At 36.9% G+C, this 18,982-nt stretch overlaps 1 protein-coding gene and 1 long non-coding RNA gene across 2 annotated transcripts in view; one reads left to right on the top strand and one right to left on the bottom strand.

Annotated features, from left to right (window-relative positions):
- LOC126756175 (kelch-like protein 17) overlaps nt 1–18,982 on the top strand; it is a 62,569-nt gene that overhangs the window by 12,396 nt on the left and 31,191 nt on the right. The window lies entirely within an intron of this gene.
- Nucleotides 5,290–12,032, bottom strand: LOC126756187 (uncharacterized). Its single transcript, XR_007666553.1, has 3 exons — nt 11,773–12,032; nt 5,504–5,651; nt 5,290–5,447 (listed from the first exon to the last, which is right to left on the bottom strand). It is a non-coding gene; the product is annotated as an uncharacterized LOC126756187 (long non-coding RNA).

The raw sequence follows: 18,982 nt of genomic DNA, 5'->3' as shown, positions 1-18,982 counted from the left end.
ATTTAAGGGATACAATTTCGTTAAAGGTCTGGTGGTATACCCAATTACTTGTATATGGCAAATTTTGTGTGTTTTTAAGGTTTTGGGGGTTTTGGGTGCCTATGTGTGAAAACTTCAGAAAATATATATTTTTCAGGCTGCTGGAAAGTCATGTTTTTTTAATACAAGTTTTTATTTGCTGCCGGCTTTCATGAAGCTTATGTAGATTGAGCATTAAATAAATATACATAACCTCAGCTTCAGCTCATCGAACTCCGAGCTAAATGTTTATTGGACATTAACAAATATTTACCTATACATACATATGTATGTACTATATATACACATGTATGCAGATGTATGTATGTATGTACGTTTTGTAAGCATCGGCATGCTCCGGCCGGCAGACTTTGCATTTGTTATTGCTTTTATTTTGTTGCGAACGCAGAACTTTGCGTTATTAGTTCGTTAACGAGCTATTTGTATATGAAGCCACGTGCTTACCGCTATCATGGGTATAAATGTACATATGCACATACATATTTATCTATGCTAGCATGCTAATAAGTGAATATACATGAATTCCTAGACAGAATTTCGTAGTCAAAATCCGGTTTTATGAAAAAAGTTACGAAATAATGTTGCCTTTTTACTATCGCATAAATTTATTTTGGAATTTTTTTTGCATTGAGTGAAAATTCTTCGAATTTTATGTTCGGGCTTTGATCTTTTCGAAAACTTGTTTAATGAAATTATAAAGCATTTATCTATTGTAAAATTCATTACAACTTTTTTATTGACTTTTAAATACTTTTTTATGCTTTATGTAACTTTTTTATGACTTTTTGTGTTTATTTCAACTCCAAGAATTTTAATGTGGAAAACAATGACAAAAAATCTGTGTAAAATAATTACCGAGAATAATGATTCATCATTCTTATTGAGAAAAGCGGCAACCGCAAATTCTTGCTTAATCGAAGCAGTGAAGATTTGTCATAATATATTGCATTTGCATAATATATATATGTACATATATACATACGTATGTCCGATTTCGGACTAGTCTCGAAGTAAGCCTATTTTTTGAAATTAAAAAAAAAAAAATAAGTTTAACAAATACATATATATATTTTTTGGCGCTGCCAGATGTCAAGATTACAAAATATTTTATTTCTTTTATTTTCTGAATAAACCCATTGATTGCTGCGATGTGTGGTAAGTGGCGCTGTCTTGTGGAAACAAAATTTCGCTAAGATCACGAGCTTTAATTTCATGCATCAAGTAGTCAATTATCGTGGCACGACAACGGTCGCCATTGACGGTTACGTTTTCACCGGCATCATTTTTGAAAAAATATGGACCGATGATTTTACCGGTCTACAAACCATACTAAACTGTTGCTTTTTCTGGATGAAATGGCAGCTCTTGAATCTTCTCAGGTTGTTCTTCGTTCCAAAGGCGGCAATTTCGCTTGTTTACATATCATTGAGTCAGAAATGGGACTCAGCGCTGAACAAAATTTTGCTCGAAAACGTCGGATCTTCTTGGAACTTTTCAAAAGCTCATAGAGCGAAGCGATGTCGCTTGGGAAGGTCGAGCGGCTTCAGTTCTTGCACAAGCTGTATTTTGTACGCCTTCAATTTAAGATCTTGACGTAGTTGGCCAAGCCGTTCCATACGTTAGTCCGACTGCTGCGAACGGTGCCGTATCGACCTTCTACGGCCTTCGTTTACTCTCTCAGCTACGGCTGCTAATTTTCTTCACTGCGTCTTGGACGTGGTTTATTAGGTTGAATATTATACAATAATGAATGCTGGGTCTCAAGATGGGTGATGGTGTTGCGAATAGTACGCTCAGTAGGCCGATTATGCTGACTATGAGTGGAGCGAAGTGTGCGAAACACATTTTTAAGAGAACGTGAATTTTCGTAATGAAGTTGAAAGATTTGTAAACGTTTTTCGGGAGTCTTTCCGCAATGAAATACTAAACAATACTGAACAAAAATAACATGACAGCTTGACACGACTCACGCGTGATCTGTCAAGAGAAGGCTTTTGGAAAAAGAACCTCTACTTAATTATGAATGAAGTATTTTTTGAAGCCCCTCGTCAAAAAATAGGCCTGAAATCTGAGCGCGAAGGTAAATGATCCTCTTAAATTTCATGCTTTTCAAAAATATTGCTTTCTTAATCTATATGAAATGCATCTGAAAACTATTTACTACACCCTGTGACTTCACTGCTAACTTAATATACTGTAATAATCCACTAACAGTACAAAACCGTTATTACAGCACATTGAACGAAACCATTTAAGTTCTAAGCCTATTTAAGACTTCCGAAGTTTTCGTAATGAATACATATTCACACCCATACTCTCGCTTCTCGTCATCACTTCAAGTATCAAATGTGCTTAACCATTTAAAATCAATTACAACAGGGCGTCCGAACCAACGGAAAGGCTGGACATTCAGCCTAAAGTATACAAATTACAAAAGCAGGCGCTCAATTGCCTTTATCGTGTGCAACCAACCTTAACAAAAACTACAACTCAGTGTGGAAGGTAGAGGAGCTATGCGTTAATGCGAGTACGCGGGCAACCCTACATCGCAGAGCGACAGGTGAGCATATACAAGGCAGCAAGTGCGCCATTCTACTCGTTGATTTTGGGGGAATCGCTTGGGAGTGAGTAACTGTAAAAATGAATGTTTGAAGGTGACGGCAAATAGAAACTAACGGAACATGTCGCAGTGCCACGCATATCAAATACACGTCAGGCGACGGCGGCATATTTTGGCAGGCGCGCCAAACCACCGAAACCACGCGCGCTGCTGAGTGGATGAAGGACGAGGGAAGCGGTCGTCGAATGCGTTTTTGAAGGCAAAACAAGTAAAATAACTTGTCATGAAGCTCAAACAATAATGTCGCACAAATAATATGCGACGGAAATGAAAGAAAACGTAGCGAGCGAATAAGCGGAAACAGGATGTGGTTGCGGGTGGCGATGCCAGTGCGGTCGTCACGGATGGGTATTAGCCGAAAGCTAGAAGCTAGTTATTTGGCTGGCAGTGCCTGGTAACATAATTCACAGTTATTTTCAGACGAAGTTGGTTTATGTGCTATTCACTTTGTATATGTATTTAACTTAGCTTTGTACAGAGCGTTAAAAAAATATTCCTACGGAGGGTGGGTGTTGAAAGACATACACACCGTTTCCCGAAATGAGCTTCTAAGGCTGACTTAATTGCCACAATGTAATTGCACACTTGTGTACTTATTTATTCGTTAATTTTTTTGTTGTTTCAATGCAGTGTAATTATCCTGACGTGCTATGCTTCAAATTGCCACAAAAAAGTATTGAAAAACATGAAGTTCTGTTGGTGTCTACTGCACTGCATAGTGTTTTTGTTCTTGTTTTTGTGTGGTGATGTCATGAAACGTGCTCAAATGTATTATGTTCAGTGCAGGAAAGTATATTTTTGTATGTGGAACTACACATGTTGTGGCATTTGCTAATGTGTCGTATAAAAACGGTAGCAATAATAACCAGTGGCGTTGTGGAAGTTGAAGTAGGGGAGTATTCAAGGTGTTTATTTTATATATGTTACAATTTGTGGTAATTATTATGTTATAAGGTGTTGGTTTTTTAACAGTCAGAGGCATTATCGGGTGGCAGAAACGTAAAGATTTGGGAAAATTCTTTTCTTCACTTTACAGAAGAAATAGCTATATAAATCTAAAGCCGACTTTTTTTTAATTTTCTAAATTTAACTATTCAACAATATGTCTACAAGAAGATTTTTCAAAATTCTAATTATTTTCTGAGATATTTGTGTTTTGCTGCCTCGGCGTACAAACTGGTTCGGACGTTTCGCGAAACTTTAAACGCCTTTTTCTCGAAACAGTCTTTTTCAAAATTATACCCATGCTTTCTAAGGTTCAACTGAACCGATATACCTGGCATTTTTAGAGAGTTTTCTTTATAGACTTGTCGACTTTTTATGCGGAACCACCATTTTATCAAAATACAAAGTTTTGATCGATCCTTCGTTGCCTGTATTCATTTATAAAACAAATATTTTTTTTTTTGGTTTATAGATTTAAAATAATTTTAGGCAGAAAAATCGTTCCCAGCACCAGACACTTTTTTCTGAAGTCTTCTCGGAGATCGGCTACGGAATCCAAAATTTTCAAAATTAATCCTCAATTGTCCAGGTACATTTAATTCACAAAAATGCTTTATTGACGTGCAAGGGTCAGACTCCTGTTCTGGTGACGTCTGGCTCCATCAGTTTCAAATATAGATTGTGACCGGAAATTGTGAATAAAACGCAAAATATTTATTAATAAAATATTATTTTGTCGCCTTCAAAGTAATCCCCACCAAATGTAATACTCCTCAGTCCTCGAAACGCTTTTCATACGCACTTTCTGGATTGGCTTTCAGTTCCTTCATGAATGAATTTTGATTTATCTCTTTGATTGACTGAAAACGGGTTCCATGGAGCGGCTTGTTTCAGTTTGGGTAGCAATAAAAAATCACAAACCATGATTATGGGATGCGCTTTTGGCATTCCAAAGAGAATTTCGAAAACCCAAAATATCACAATCGTTGATCGATGCGATGTCAAGCTCTCTTATCATCTCTAAAATCCATGAATTTTCTTCCATATTCTTTTTGACGGATGTTCATCACGCAAATCGAACGAGGCATGCTTCAATATTATTGATCGTCTTGTCTCTCTGGAACAAATTCATGATGCACCAAACACGAATATCTAAAAAAAACAATGGGCATCAAGTAGATTGTTGAGCGAATTTAATGCAATTTGCTTTTTTTTTTTAAATCAGACTCAATATTTTTTCATATAAATTTCATTTCGATGATTGTTGACTTGTTTGCATGTCAAACTTATAAATAGACATCAGAATCGGCAGTTATGAACAAAAGCTCTCCAATGTCTATGGAATTGATTTGTCGTGATAAGTTTTTGAAGAAAATTCAGCTTTATGGGAACGAGTCGAGCAAACTGTCCAAATTTCTAGAGATCATTGAACTGTCCGAGAGATGGACATAACTTGATCTCGAAACATTTTTCGATTTGCATGATATATTTTCTAGTGATGATCATTGCTTTTCCTTGTTTTCGTGCTAAAACCAAGCGCATTATGTGTCAGTTTCTACAAAGTTTAATTTTAGTTCTGAATCCTTATAGGTTAAATTAAAAAATATTGGTTAATAGTACAGTAGAAGCAATTGTATACGCCACTGCCTTGCCACAAATTTAGATTCCTTCGTTCATAAATTATTCAAATGTACATATGTATGTATTCCCAAGTGCCACTAGAGTCAAAAGGATCTACAACATAGTTGCCAGTTTGATGTTGCATGAAGTCATAAAAAATTGAATTCCAGTCCAAATTGCATGCCAAGTTGAATGAACTCCTCGAGGGGGAACTTTTTTATTGCTTCATATGTACATAAATGGTTATTATATACACATATGATATTGAAATGTGCCCACAAACTATTATCCCTTATCCAAATTCATTTTTTGTTCTTATGCTCTTTTACATGGAAATGTGCTTGTGGTGTCATTAGGCATTCATGTCGCTGACCAAATTGTCGTGTCAAATTGACCATCGAATCAATATGATTGGTTTTTCCAAACTCTGCGGAAGACAAATAAATAAATGTGTCTGTCAACCGAAACATGCAATTTACAAGTTATGTGTGTTATTTGTATGTATATTTTTTTGTTTGGGCATATTGATTGCCAGAAAATCAATAAAAAGTCCATTTGTTGGCTTAGTGAACCCACTGAATTTAATATACACAGAGACTAAGCAGTGGTATAAGTTATGTGTATCAAATTCGGTGCGTTCGTTGTCAACACTTTTACATTGCTTGACAAATGTTGTCGTCCGAAAAATTCAAAAAAAAAAATTCATGCAGCTTTTCCGGAAATACAAGTGAGAAGTGTGTATCCCCCAGGCGACAGGCCATCACTCACACTTTTTTCAGTCCTGCGCATTTCAAAAGTTTAAATAACTGCTATCCATCATATTAATGTGCCTATATAGTCCCAGTGTCATAAAAATGTGTTGCTTTTGGCCGTAAAAAAATAATCTGAACCTAATTTATTTCAAATTTTAAAGAGAAGAAAGAGTGTAAAATTTATTGACTACATTTCTAACGCGAGAAAACGGGGTTGAGGAAATATTTGAAATAAAAGTTTATTTTTTAAAGTTATTAAACAGTGCACAAAGTTTCACAGAATAGAAGCAAATTTTGATAGGCGCTTGACTTCTCTTTTTTCTAACCCTCCTTTGGCTTCATACATATTTCATTATAAAGGAGCACCTCTTTATGTCACGAATAGAGTTTATTAAGTTTGCCACAGCCAGAAGGAAGGAAACGTATCTATGAGCAGTGTGATGAATTGAGTCGATTATCTAGTCCTCAGTTTTTTGAGATATTGATCTGAAATATTGGGAACGTTCTTTTCTCTCCAAGAATCTGCTTATTTGTTGGAACCGCCTATATCGGATAACTATAGCATAGTCCTTCTTTAGAAAACTTTTTTATTTTGAAAGGTATCTTCATGAAAATTTACATGGAATACCGCACAAGACAATAGTACAATCTCAGAATAAATTGTTCAGATCCGACCACTATAACAAATAGCGACCACTCAAACAGTCCGATCAAAATTAAGATAACGATCTTTTTATATACCATAGTTGTTGTTGGCTCTTCCGAAAAGTTTTTTCATGAAAAGTTCTGGAAATAGCTTTTGCCCATTGATCTACGGTCGTCATTACTAAAAACGAAGTTAGTACTGGGTCCCTAACAGTAAATAAGCGATTTAAATAAAAAATCTTGGTATAAATGGAGACTCCTACGAAGCAGATTTTGAGGAAAACATCATATTTTTATAAATTAGCAAAACCCTACTCAATAAAAATTGATATATGGGTTAGAAAACTGGATCCATAACATAATTCATAATTACTGCGAAGACGAAAAAAATCGAGAACTAATATTCAGAAAATCTGCTTTATCTACAAAACGACGATGACTGTCACATTTGCTTATATTTATAAAAGGAAGCTTGCTGTTCCATCATCATTCCATATCGAACTCAAACAGATCGGATAAATCGTTCAAAAACTGGCTGCTTATTTCAATTTGAAATTTTAAAATTGTACTTACAGGGTTTGTCCGGAAAGTAATAGCACTAAGTCGATTTAAAAAAATGTATTAAACCAATCGTTACAATTCTTTAAAAACTTTCAAAATAGGCTCCTTCTGCGTCGATGCAGCGCTGCCAGCGCGATTTCCAAGCATTGAAGGCGTTACGGAAGGCATTCTCCGGAATAGCCTTGAGAGCCGAGGTGTATGTTGCTTGGATCGTCTGTCGTCTCAAAATACTCGGAAGATTGCCTCTTTGTTTCGGGATTATAATCAAAGATCCATGATTCGTCAAGTGTGATTACGTTTTCAAAAATTGGATCACTTTCACACATGTTCAAATTTTCGCCGCAATTTTTGGTCGTCAGTGAGCACTTTTGGGACCATCTTCGGGCACGCCTTACGCATGTATAAGTGCTCCGTCACATTGCCATGAACCATAGATTTTGATAAATTTAGCATCTGGGCAATTAAACGAATACTTAATCGACGGTCTGAGTTCAAAACTTTGCGCACATGAGCCAGTTTATCGGTGTTTGTCGAAGGCGCAGGTCTCCCAGCACGGTCTTCATCAGCGATCTCTTCCAGGCCCTCCAAACACACCACTTTTTGCTAAAGCAACATCTGAGTAAGCCTGCTTGATCATATCAAACGTCTCTCGCAGAGTTACCGAGTTTTAAACAAAATTTAATCGCTTACCTCTGCTCTAACGAACGCTGCATTTTCGGCTTGCACCACTCACAGAAACACGTCGCGCGAAAATGTTTGTCCTTACTCTCCAGGTCCTCGAAGACAACTGACCAGCCGCTCCTTCGTTAGCCAGGAATTACCTCTACCGAATCCAGTCGGTGCGCGCACGCTCTGAAGTCCAGTTACGGCCGAAGAAAAACAGTCCTATTACTTTCCGGACAAACTCTGTAATAATGATAGGCCGAAAAATAAATGCTGATTCATATGGAACTTTTGCTTCGCTTAGCTGCACACACTTTGACAGATAAGACTTTGGTATGAGTTTGTTCCCGTCGAGGCGCAACAAGGCAGAGCAAAGCAAAATGTTGAGCAACTCCCGTCTTTTTACGCTTCGCCAAGTAACATTCGCCGTTTTTATTAGAGAAAAGCCCGGAAAGCAAATACTTCATTCGAACTTACCCTTTGCTTTCTTGGATTCGTTGTTAAAGCATGACTTGTTAAGCAAAGCGAGGAAAGATGTATGTGAATCAGTCATAAATATGATGAAGTTCGGTTCTTTACTCATAACTTTCCACTACTAAAATATATTAAGTGTTTCGTACTTAAGTCGATATTATAGATAAAATAGTATTTTAATAGAAAAAACAAAAAACTTATAGAGATAAGTTTGCTGTAGGCTTTAGAAATAATAAATTTTGAATATCTAGTAGTTCAAATACATTCTCCTATCCATTAGACTTCAAATCAATATTGCTTTCTAACGATAATGAAAAGATGACAGAGAAGCTTCTCAATTACGCAGTTCTCAATAAAACAACGAAGGACAAGGTCATAACTTATAATTGTCTTCTCAGTGCATTCTCTCTCTTACCCTTTATTTCCTCGTAGCAAAATTTCGCACACCAGTAGTCAAAGTGTTTTGTGTTTTTGCCCAAAAGACCTTCAAAATTTCGCAAAATGCTCACGTCATCATCGCATCAAAGTAAAAGCTAACTAAAACTGTTGTTGCTATTGTTGCTAATCATGAAACCATTTTAATGTGTGTCTAGCTGTGTTTTTGCTTCTTTGTTGCTGCTTCTACACACGCTTACCAGTGACACCAGCAACTAAAATAGTTGCCACCCTCCGAAATGATGCGTTGCTCAACAAAGAGAGGCGTTGATGTGACAGTGACAATGACACTTTGTCCGCTTGACACCAATTAAAATATCAAATCACTGAGAGGAAGCGGACGAAATGAATGCGGGCGAGTGGCTAGGCTAATTCGAGGCGCTCGTCTACACATACGCACGCGGATTCGCTTGCTTGCAACAGTTTCGAGAGAACTTAATGAAAATTATGTGTTTTTAAATGGAATTAACAAAATCTTTGACCCGCAAATTAGATGCGTACATATGTAGCACTGAGAGACAAGGCTACTCAGTTCCATAGAGCTATGTCTGCTTCTCGACTGACTTAGTTTATATTCAGCATATAAATTACTATAATTTCTTAATTAACTTTTGTGGGCGCTCACCCAGCTAGATATGCGTACATTCGCTATTATTATCTCATTGCAATTTATTTTTGGCTTACTTCGTAGCTTCTGTTACTTGCGTGATTTTCGCAAGAATCTGTTTACTGATACACACTTTAATGTTTATGATTCTGTCATTGTTGCTTGTGTAATATTTATGTTGCAATCCGACCGCATGTTGACACTTATTGTCATGTTTGTCGATATGTAACCTCTGTGCTGACATATGTACGTGATTTGATGGGGATCACATATGACAAACGAACGAACGATTCCACCGACTGTCTGTTTATGCAATGAAATTGAGAAGACCGCATATTAAATAGTGAGTTTCGAAACCTTCCAAAGTGGTAGCAAATTTCAATTAAAATAAACTATGATATTGTTGTTCTGATAGCGGTAAATATAGTTTCTTATACTTCTTTTAACGAACCTCAATATGGTAGATTTATTCCAAAATCATTTTTTTAATATAAATATCGCATTAACTCAACCAAATTAATACTTATTTTCCAAATTATGAAATCATTGAACATTTTTGTCAGATTTTCCATATGATCAAATTTGAGCCGAAAATACTACAATTTCACGTATTTTAATACACATCTTTATTGTCGCTGCTAAAATATGCTTCTGAGTCAGCAATTAATCCGATTTTTCATTCAGCTATTATAAGCCACGGCTGGAAAAACCTTGTGTCTTCAACGAACATTAGTTCATTTTTTTAGAGTCGTTTGTTGAACAGCTTCAATGTCAAATTCACAAACCCACTTTTCGACACCAGAAATTAAGCGTTTGAACCATGTAGGGTCCTCAGCTCTGTTGTCATGCGATCTCTACTCGACATATATAATTTTTGCAAGAGATTCCGGTCTCTTAGTTCTAGTCTAACATCGACACGCTTCATACCCAAAACAAAATTTATTAAGCAGATCCATAGAATATATTCAGATCCGCTGCCTTCTGATGCCAACACGATGATTTTCAAGCACTGTTTCATTCACTTTTTCATTAATGTCGTCATTGACAGAGGCAAAAGAGTCGTCCATGAGACAAGTTTTCAGTGACTTTATGACATTCATGGATCGATTTTGTCCAACATTAATGAGCATAATAAGATTTGATGATGGATTATTAGTCCTCGGTCGAAATGAAATTCAGCTCCCTACAAATTGTCTACGAATTCATCCATAGTGATAAAAAGATATGGTGTTTATTGTGACAGATACTGTAAAGGTGAACACTACCTTTAACTTTTTGAGTTTCCATAAATATATCCATCCTGACAGAAGCTAAATACGATTTGATCAAAGAAATCTGCTATGAACATTTCCTTCTTGCTATAAGAGGACAAAAAAGAAATCTTAGGTCATTAGTTGTGAAATTTTTGGCTAAAATGTACTTGGAATAAAAAGCGTTTGTTTAGCCATATAAAGATAGCATATGATCTACAGTGAACATGAATTCGAAAGTCGACTCTTGCTTCTACTCTCTGAGAGTACTTCAGCATTCTCCGTCGTCATGAAAACAGCGAGATAAGATTTCCTAAATCTAAAAAATAATCGATTTTAACAAGCTCGAACAAATACCTGAACGATGAGGAGTATGGTATTTACTTCAGATTACGTTAGGTTGGCTAGGTGGCTAAATACAGTTCTTTGGGCAGCCAAATAAGAATTCCAGTACAAGCTCGACTTAGCGCCATGAACCTAACACAAATCTGCTTAGGCATTTCTAAAAGGTGTTTTTGCCTTGATCCGACAAATGCAGGACCTTCAAAAAGGAAGTGTGGAGATGATTCCTTCTCATTCTCTTTCGAGCAGCTTATGCATCACGTAGTTTTCAGTCTTACAGTATGAATCCGGGCAGTACTCTAGTGAGATAGTCTATAACTATTGAAAGGTGAATTTTGCTGAATGCAAGGAACTTACTAGGCTTCATGCGATTTACACTGAGCCAGAAAGATCTAGCGTTTGCACAGTTGCTATGTAGCAACTGGTAAGCGCTTGCCGAACTTCTCTGAGTCCAAACCGTTGATTAGGGAATATTAAGAAGCCAGTGGAGCTCCTAGCCGTTCCCATTTAATAGGTAGTAGAACTAAAGCAATTGATCTGGCTAATGAGCTTACTGCCTTTCCGTTTTTTAAATGGCGTCTCACCTTAATAAGGATTGTCCTGAATTCAGATTAAATGGAAATCTTGCTTCTTCAGCTGAAAGATGCAATAATATTGAGTAGTGGCTAAAAGGCTTCTAATATCACATAAAAAGAGAACAGCTCTCAGCATTTCACATTACCTGCTTCTTTATATCACTTCTCATCTCAAATTCATTTCGAACCTTCAAGTATTTCTTCGAGCTAAGTACACATAAAAAATAATGTTTACTATACGTACCACTTAAAAAGCAATACTGCGAATTTGTGTCAACACATTTTTCATTTCGTTTTTGGGTGAACGCATGCATAAACACCCGTGAACTATTCTCTGGTCGCCTCTGTTGCCAGTGTTGCGTGATGTCATGCCACATTTTGCATTTCCATTGTGCATTCTCAAGCACCAATACCACTTAACAAATTCGTCAACAACAGAACAACAACAAAAAAGTAAAAAACAAAATCAAGCGACCTCGAGAACGCATTTACAATGTCCTTGCATCGACTTGCACTTCCTGTTGCTGCCACAACACTACTATTGTTGCTAATATCAAGCGACTGTTTAGTGGCACAATGTTGCAAAGCAAATGGAAAACTATGTTTGAGGCTTAGCAGCTACAAAATTTTATGTTTGCACGATAATAATACACACACACGAGAAGGGATTTACGTAAAGCGTCGCATGCGCTTTTTAGTGCCTCCCTTTAAACTGGATATTGCACCATTTTCATTACCGTAAGGTACGTGCAACGCTAATGCATGACGCTTCTCTTGAAATGCGCCCATAAAAAGTGCATTCTTCGATCATAAAATCTCGGTTAATGTCTTCGTTCGCTTACGCTGCAGCTTATGCTCTTAAACTATCGTTTCAGGCGCCTCCAAGTATGCTATACCAGTAAAATGATGAGAATGGGAGAAATGAAAATGCAAATTTTTTTATTACGAAGCAAGTTTGCAGTTGAAAATGAGTGCAGTTCGCATTTAATTTAAGATCACGTGTCATTTTGTGCATTGAGGGTAAAAATATCAAAATGATCGCTGTTAAAAATTTACATTCATTAAAAACATATTATTTATAATTAGGTTAGGTTATACTGGCCGGTTTTCATGTCATACATGGATCTACTGGTCCTTAGTAATGCCAGATGGTGCTTCAGTTTAGTTTTAGGTGAAGTATTTTTCATACAGGAACTTTAAGATCGCCTTGATAGGTACGTTTGATATTTCGTCTAGTCCCCCTAAGCATCTAGATTTTTAAGACAAGTTCTAGATAGTGCTGGACACAGGCATAGTATAAGCAGTAATAGTATGTGTTCCATTGTCTCTCCGACATCTGTATAGTTGTTGTAAGTTCCGCTGCTGTGTCGAAGGCTTCTGCGCCATCCACCAACTTTTAGCGTAACTTGGAATCTTCTCTCCCAAATAAAGCGTGTATGTGGTCTACTTGTCCACCATTCCTCTACTTATCAAGCTATGCCAGAAAATCCTATGTTTCGACCTGAGGTGTGGTCATGTCCGTTTGTCTGTCGGCCTATCCACCTAGCCGTATGTATACTATATATGCGAACTAATCTCTCAGTTTTCGAGATACTGATCTGATCTGATCTCATTTTGCTCACGACTTTTGCTTCCTAAGAAGATGGTCATTCGTCAGAATCTCCGTCATACTTCTCATCCCACTACTGATGTTTATTGTCACTCAAGAAGTATTGCAAAGATGTTCCTCTGAGTGCAAAGAAGTCTATTTGGTTACAGTTTGAGTACCCCTGCCAGTGTCTGTATATACAACTGCATCGACTTGCTCAAATAAAAACATAATTTAATTTAGCGGCAGTCGCGGGAACGTCTTCCAAACCCATACTTACTCAACGCATACAATATATAACTGTACATATTTACATACTTACGTATATGTACATTTTGAAACATTCACATATTTGCTCTCCATCTTTTATTTGACATTCTCTTTTTTAACTTTCGCAAATTTAGTTTATTTCGAAGCAGTAAAAAGGCCAAAGAGAAATGAAACTATGAAAATAAAAAGAAAATAAACTTTACAACTCGGCGTAAATGCACTGTTGACCCATTTGCTTGTGCCACATGCGGCGTGTAGTATGCGGCATGCAATTGTCCTCCTTTTAGCCGAGTGCTTTGCCATCCAGCGAAGTGCACTCGCATGCGTCAAATGCATTTGGAACGCAACGGTACATACCATACATAATTTTATTCACTATCCGAACAAATACGCACTTGGCTTACAAACGAACACAACACACGAGTGGAGAGAGTGAAATGCGGCGGAATAATGCACTACAGTGGAACCCCCCCCAACAATGAAATAGGTCAAGCGGATAAATGCTTGGAGGTCTCCAATGCAGAATGAAAGGCTCGCATTTTTGTGTTTTGGAAGGAAGGGCTGCTTGCTAAACTAGTTGCTCGCATTGTTGTTATTGTTAGTTGCAATGTAATTATGTGCCATTCATTCATTCATGAGATACCGTTGTTGTAGATGAGCGAGTTACTTAGTGTGCGAGTGCAATAATAATGACTTGTTGACTGCAGAGATAAGGATTATTATGGCGTTATTAAAAATAAAATTATATTTGCTTTAAAACAATTAATATGAGCAATAATCACATACGTTTATACGTGGAATTAATCAAAAAGCAAAAATTCTAGATTATAAGAGATTCTCCACTCGAGCAGTAAAACTAAGAATTATCTAGAATGCCCTAATTTATACTATTGTATATATTATACTTGTATTATAGTGCCTGAAAGCCAAATTTAATTAAAAAAAAAAAACATTTTCATATTTTTAATTAATAAATCCAAATATTTTTTTTTTAGTTTTCTCAAATAATATTCTTTCAACATATGGTTAATTAATTTAAAAACATTTTTAATATATTCTCCTATTAATTCCTAAGAATAAAAACTGAGTATTTGATAACAAAACATTTCACCCTCCCACGAACATCTGTTGCTGCTGAAACTTCCGTATCTATGATATCCATGTATCTTTACTTGATATTTTCCATTTCCTCTACACGTATTAAATTCCGTTCCCACACAGTCAGGTCTACTTATTCAAAATCCGATTGCCTACTGAAGAAGCATCATGTGAAGGTCGATGAAGCACACAAATAACACCCCCTTAAGTTAATATATAAGCGCAACTAAAGGGTGATATAATTCGAGGTTCTCTACTTTTTTAAAGAAAAAAACCGTATATTCTTTAGCATTTATTTTTAAAGATTATCTCCTTTAAATTTGGACGTGACTATGTTCCAATTTTCGATGACTCGTTCGAACATTTCGACTGGTAACTGGCAAATGATACACGGGTTGTTTCGCTCCAAGACCTGAACCGAAGCGGGATAAACCTAAGGCTTTACATATCTCCACAGAAAAAAGTTTAACGGTGTGATATCACATGATCTTGGTGTCCAATCGATCGGCGAAAAACGTGAAATTATGTGCTCACCGAAGTGTTCTTTCAATAAATCCATTCATTGATGCGATGTGTGGGAAATGGTGTCGTCTTGTTGAAACCAAATGTTGCCGAAATCACGAGTTCCAATTTCAGGCGTCAAATAGTCGGTTGTCATGGTGCGATAACGGTCGCCTTCTCATCGGCATCATTTTTGAAGAAATATGGTTCGATGATTCCACACCAAACCGTTGTTTATTCTGGATAAAATGGCAGCCCTTGAATCTCTTCAGGTTGCTTTTCATGACAAATGGGATAATTTTGCTTGTTTACAAATCCATTGAACCAGAAATGGGCCTCATCGATGAATAAAATTTGGCTCGAAAACGTCGGATCTTCTCGGAACTTTTCAAGAGGCCATAGAGCGAAGCGATGTAACTTGAGAAAGTCGAGCTGTTTCAATTCTTGCACAAGCTTGGCCTAGATCAAGTTGTTGTTCTTGTTGCCACAGCGGCGGTATTCTACCGAGTTGTCGTGGGACGTGATATCAATCGTTACCAACGCTTAAAGGTCGTGATCACATAAGACAGTTTAGTTTTTATTCCCTTCATATTTTTGATTATTGATTAACAGGACCGTTATAAGAAATATTTAAAAAATATATTGTTTGTGCTATATCTTTCCGAATTGGAGCTCTTTCTAATAATCGTGTGAGCAGAGAAGAGAATGAAGATATTGCTAAGTTGATGATAGTGGATATTTCTTTTTGTTTTCGATCGAGAACTTGCTTGATTGCAGAACCCCTTTTCCATACCCCGGTACCATATAGCAGCTTGCGTGAAGTTTGTAACACCAAGAAGAAAATCAGTTGAAGTGAATAAAGTATATATATATAATATTCAGTAATTAACAGCTTTCGATTAGGCAAGTTCATTACTATTGATTAACATGCCTTAGAAGAAATATAAAATAAAATACATCATTGTTTTTAATAGGAATCATTTTATAAGCCACACGAGTTGAATATTACAAAAGAACGATTAAAATTCACTTTAATTTATCACTGATTGGAGAAGTTTTCCAGAACAGAGAACATACCATATATTAAGTTTGCCATGAAGTTTGTAACACCAAGAAGAAAATATGAGACCGTATAAAGTATATACCTATAAGTAATTAACGTGAGAAGATGAGTCGATCTAGGCAAGTTCGCAATTATATACATATACATATGTATATGTGAAGTAGTCCTTCACTTTTGCGATTTCAGTCTGAAAGTTTACTAATGTCTTTTCATATCTAAGAAGCTAACCATTTTTGGGACTGTCGATATCGATAGTTGACCTACAAACTGAACAATCGAAATCATGTACATGTATGGACAACTTTTTCATTTGACGAGATACCTTCACCAAATTTGGCATGAACCCATATCTAAAGTAATAATGTAATCTCCGAAGCACATATTGAAATCGGACAACTATAATGTATAGCTGCCATACAAACTGATCGATCAAGATCAGCTCATTGTATGGAAAAAGTTTTTATTTGACGAGATATGCTGAAAAAAATTGGCACGGATTATTGGCCAAGACAGCGCTATAATTTTCGAACATATTATTCTGAATGGACTACTATTACATATAGCTGCCATGCAAACTGAGCGATCAAAATCAAGATAAATAACTTTTTATACCATTTTACACTAAAAAAAATTCACTAGTCGAAGATATACGCTGCAGCTGAAGTTAAAGTTTTTTCTGACTTCTGTTTTTTTTTTTTATTTTAATTTTCGATCTTAATTTATGCGAACAACAAAACACGGTTTTCCAATTTTAACCGAAATTTACAATTTTAACTACTTTTGATTAGATTTATTTATGTCTTTACTTTACCAATTAAATTTTAGCCTAATTACTCGTTAGAACTCGCCCGTTAGCCATTTAAGTCGCGCTTGTCGCTCACCAGGCTGCCCCCAAATCACTTCACTGCAACTCTTAACCAAATTTGTAACAGTCAACGAGTTCAATACACCACGAACCAGCAGCAAAACAACTAAGATAGCAAAAACAATAACAACAATTAACAATGTGTGCTGTGTCTAACAGTCGTGACGCCGCGCCGTGACGTTGTTGGCCCGCAACCACATTTTGTATGCCCCAAGCGTAGGCGCCGCAGCCAGCACAGCCACGATGAATATTTTACATTTGCCACCAACAACTATTCGCCCATGTGCACAACAACATGACAAGAATATAAACATATGTACAGTAATTTGTCGGAAAGCGAAAACTAAGCAAAATAGTCGAGTGAAAACAAAAGCGTGTTAAATCGTCGAAAAAATGCTGGTCAAATAACTGCTTTTGCTGACTGCCAATTCTCTTTTGGCTCGCTTTAATTTGCTTTGCGTGTGTTTACTTACATTAACCGTTGCGTTAAAAGCCAGCCGAGCGACAATAGTAAAGGCAATAAATAATGTGGCGAGTACTTACAAATATATTATATACATATATTATACAAGTATATACATATGTATGTATCTATGTGTTGGCAGTAGGTAAAATGGGCATATGCAAAATAAAGTAAAGCAAAAAACATGAATATGCAAAACTATCTATACATACATACATATGTACAAGCACACCCAAGCCCAGTTAATCGCCACTCAGCACTTGCTGCGGACTTCTCTATACTAAAGTTAGTTGGGCGACAGACCTGTAGACCTGCAGACATATCAACAGGCTGACAGCCAGCCAAGCATGGAGCAGCACAACCGCCGCTGCCCCCATTTCCGTTATATGTGAATAGTGCTTGCAAACCTTTCGTGCTAATTTATGGTGGAGCAGCCGAAGTGGGTGTTGTTGGCGGGGCGTTGATGGTTTTTGTTGTGTTTCGCTGACTTGTCTGGCTTTATACCTGTTGCCGGCTAATATGCGAGTACCTACTCGTGTTTCCGCTTTGGCGCACTCATTGGCAGCAAATTGAATTCTATGCATTTTGTTGTTCATTTGATATGCGATGCTATCTTCGCAGGGCTTCGCACAGTAATGCTGGAATTAGTAAGCCTTAAAAGGGAGAACAAATATAGAAAAGCGTAAGTGATCGTTGGGAAGGTGACAGGTAATTGGCAATTTACGTACTACTATGAGCAAAAAATAGTAAGACTTTTTTCATAATTTTAAAATTCTTAATACATTTTTCAAAAACTATGCCTTTCTCCTCAAGATAAGCCGCCTTGCCACAATACACTTGTGCCCACGTTTTTTCTAAACTTCGAAAAAGTTGTTAAAGGTAATTTCCGGAATAGCCTTCAATGTGCGTAGCGATTCATGTTGAATGTCTTCATTTGACTCAAAACGATTTCCATGGAGCGGTCGCTTGAGTCTGCTGAATAGCCAAAAATCACACGGAGCCAAATCAAGCGAATACGGTTTTAGCGGCACGATTTTGCTTGAAAATTTGGCGAAAAACTCACGAAGAATGAATGCAGCATGTGACGGTGCATTATCGTGTTGCAAAAACCAAGAGTTGTCAGCCCGTAATTCCGGCCTGTTTTTAAGAATAGCTTCATGCAGACTCCAATAGTGTTCCTTGTTGACAGTTTGGCCGGTCGGAAGGAATTCGGAGCGCATCACACCGCGATAAACGAAGAAAACTGTCAACATAACCTTGATTTTTGACATGGTTTTTCGGCTTCGCCTCAACTTTGCCACGATATTCGGCCGATTGATCGTCTGTTTCCGGGTTGTAAGCATAGATCCAAGACTCATCGCCAGAAATAATACATTTCATGACATCCTGGTAGTCTGAAATCATTATTTCACAGACGTTAACGCCAAGCTGTTTTATACCCTGAACAGGGTATTTTTAGTTTGTCACGAAATTTGTAACACCCATAAGGAAGCGTCAGAGACCCTATAAAGTATATATATATAAATGATCAGTATGTTGAGCTGAGTCGATTTAGCCATGTCCGTCTGTCCATCCGTCTGTATATATACGAACTAGTCCCTCAGTT

This window comes from Bactrocera neohumeralis, chromosome 4, assembly GCF_024586455.1.
Source record: "Bactrocera neohumeralis isolate Rockhampton chromosome 4, APGP_CSIRO_Bneo_wtdbg2-racon-allhic-juicebox.fasta_v2, whole genome shotgun sequence".
Lineage (NCBI taxonomy): Eukaryota > Metazoa > Arthropoda > Insecta > Diptera > Tephritidae > Bactrocera > Bactrocera neohumeralis.
This window is presented reverse-complemented; position numbering and strand designations above follow the sequence as displayed.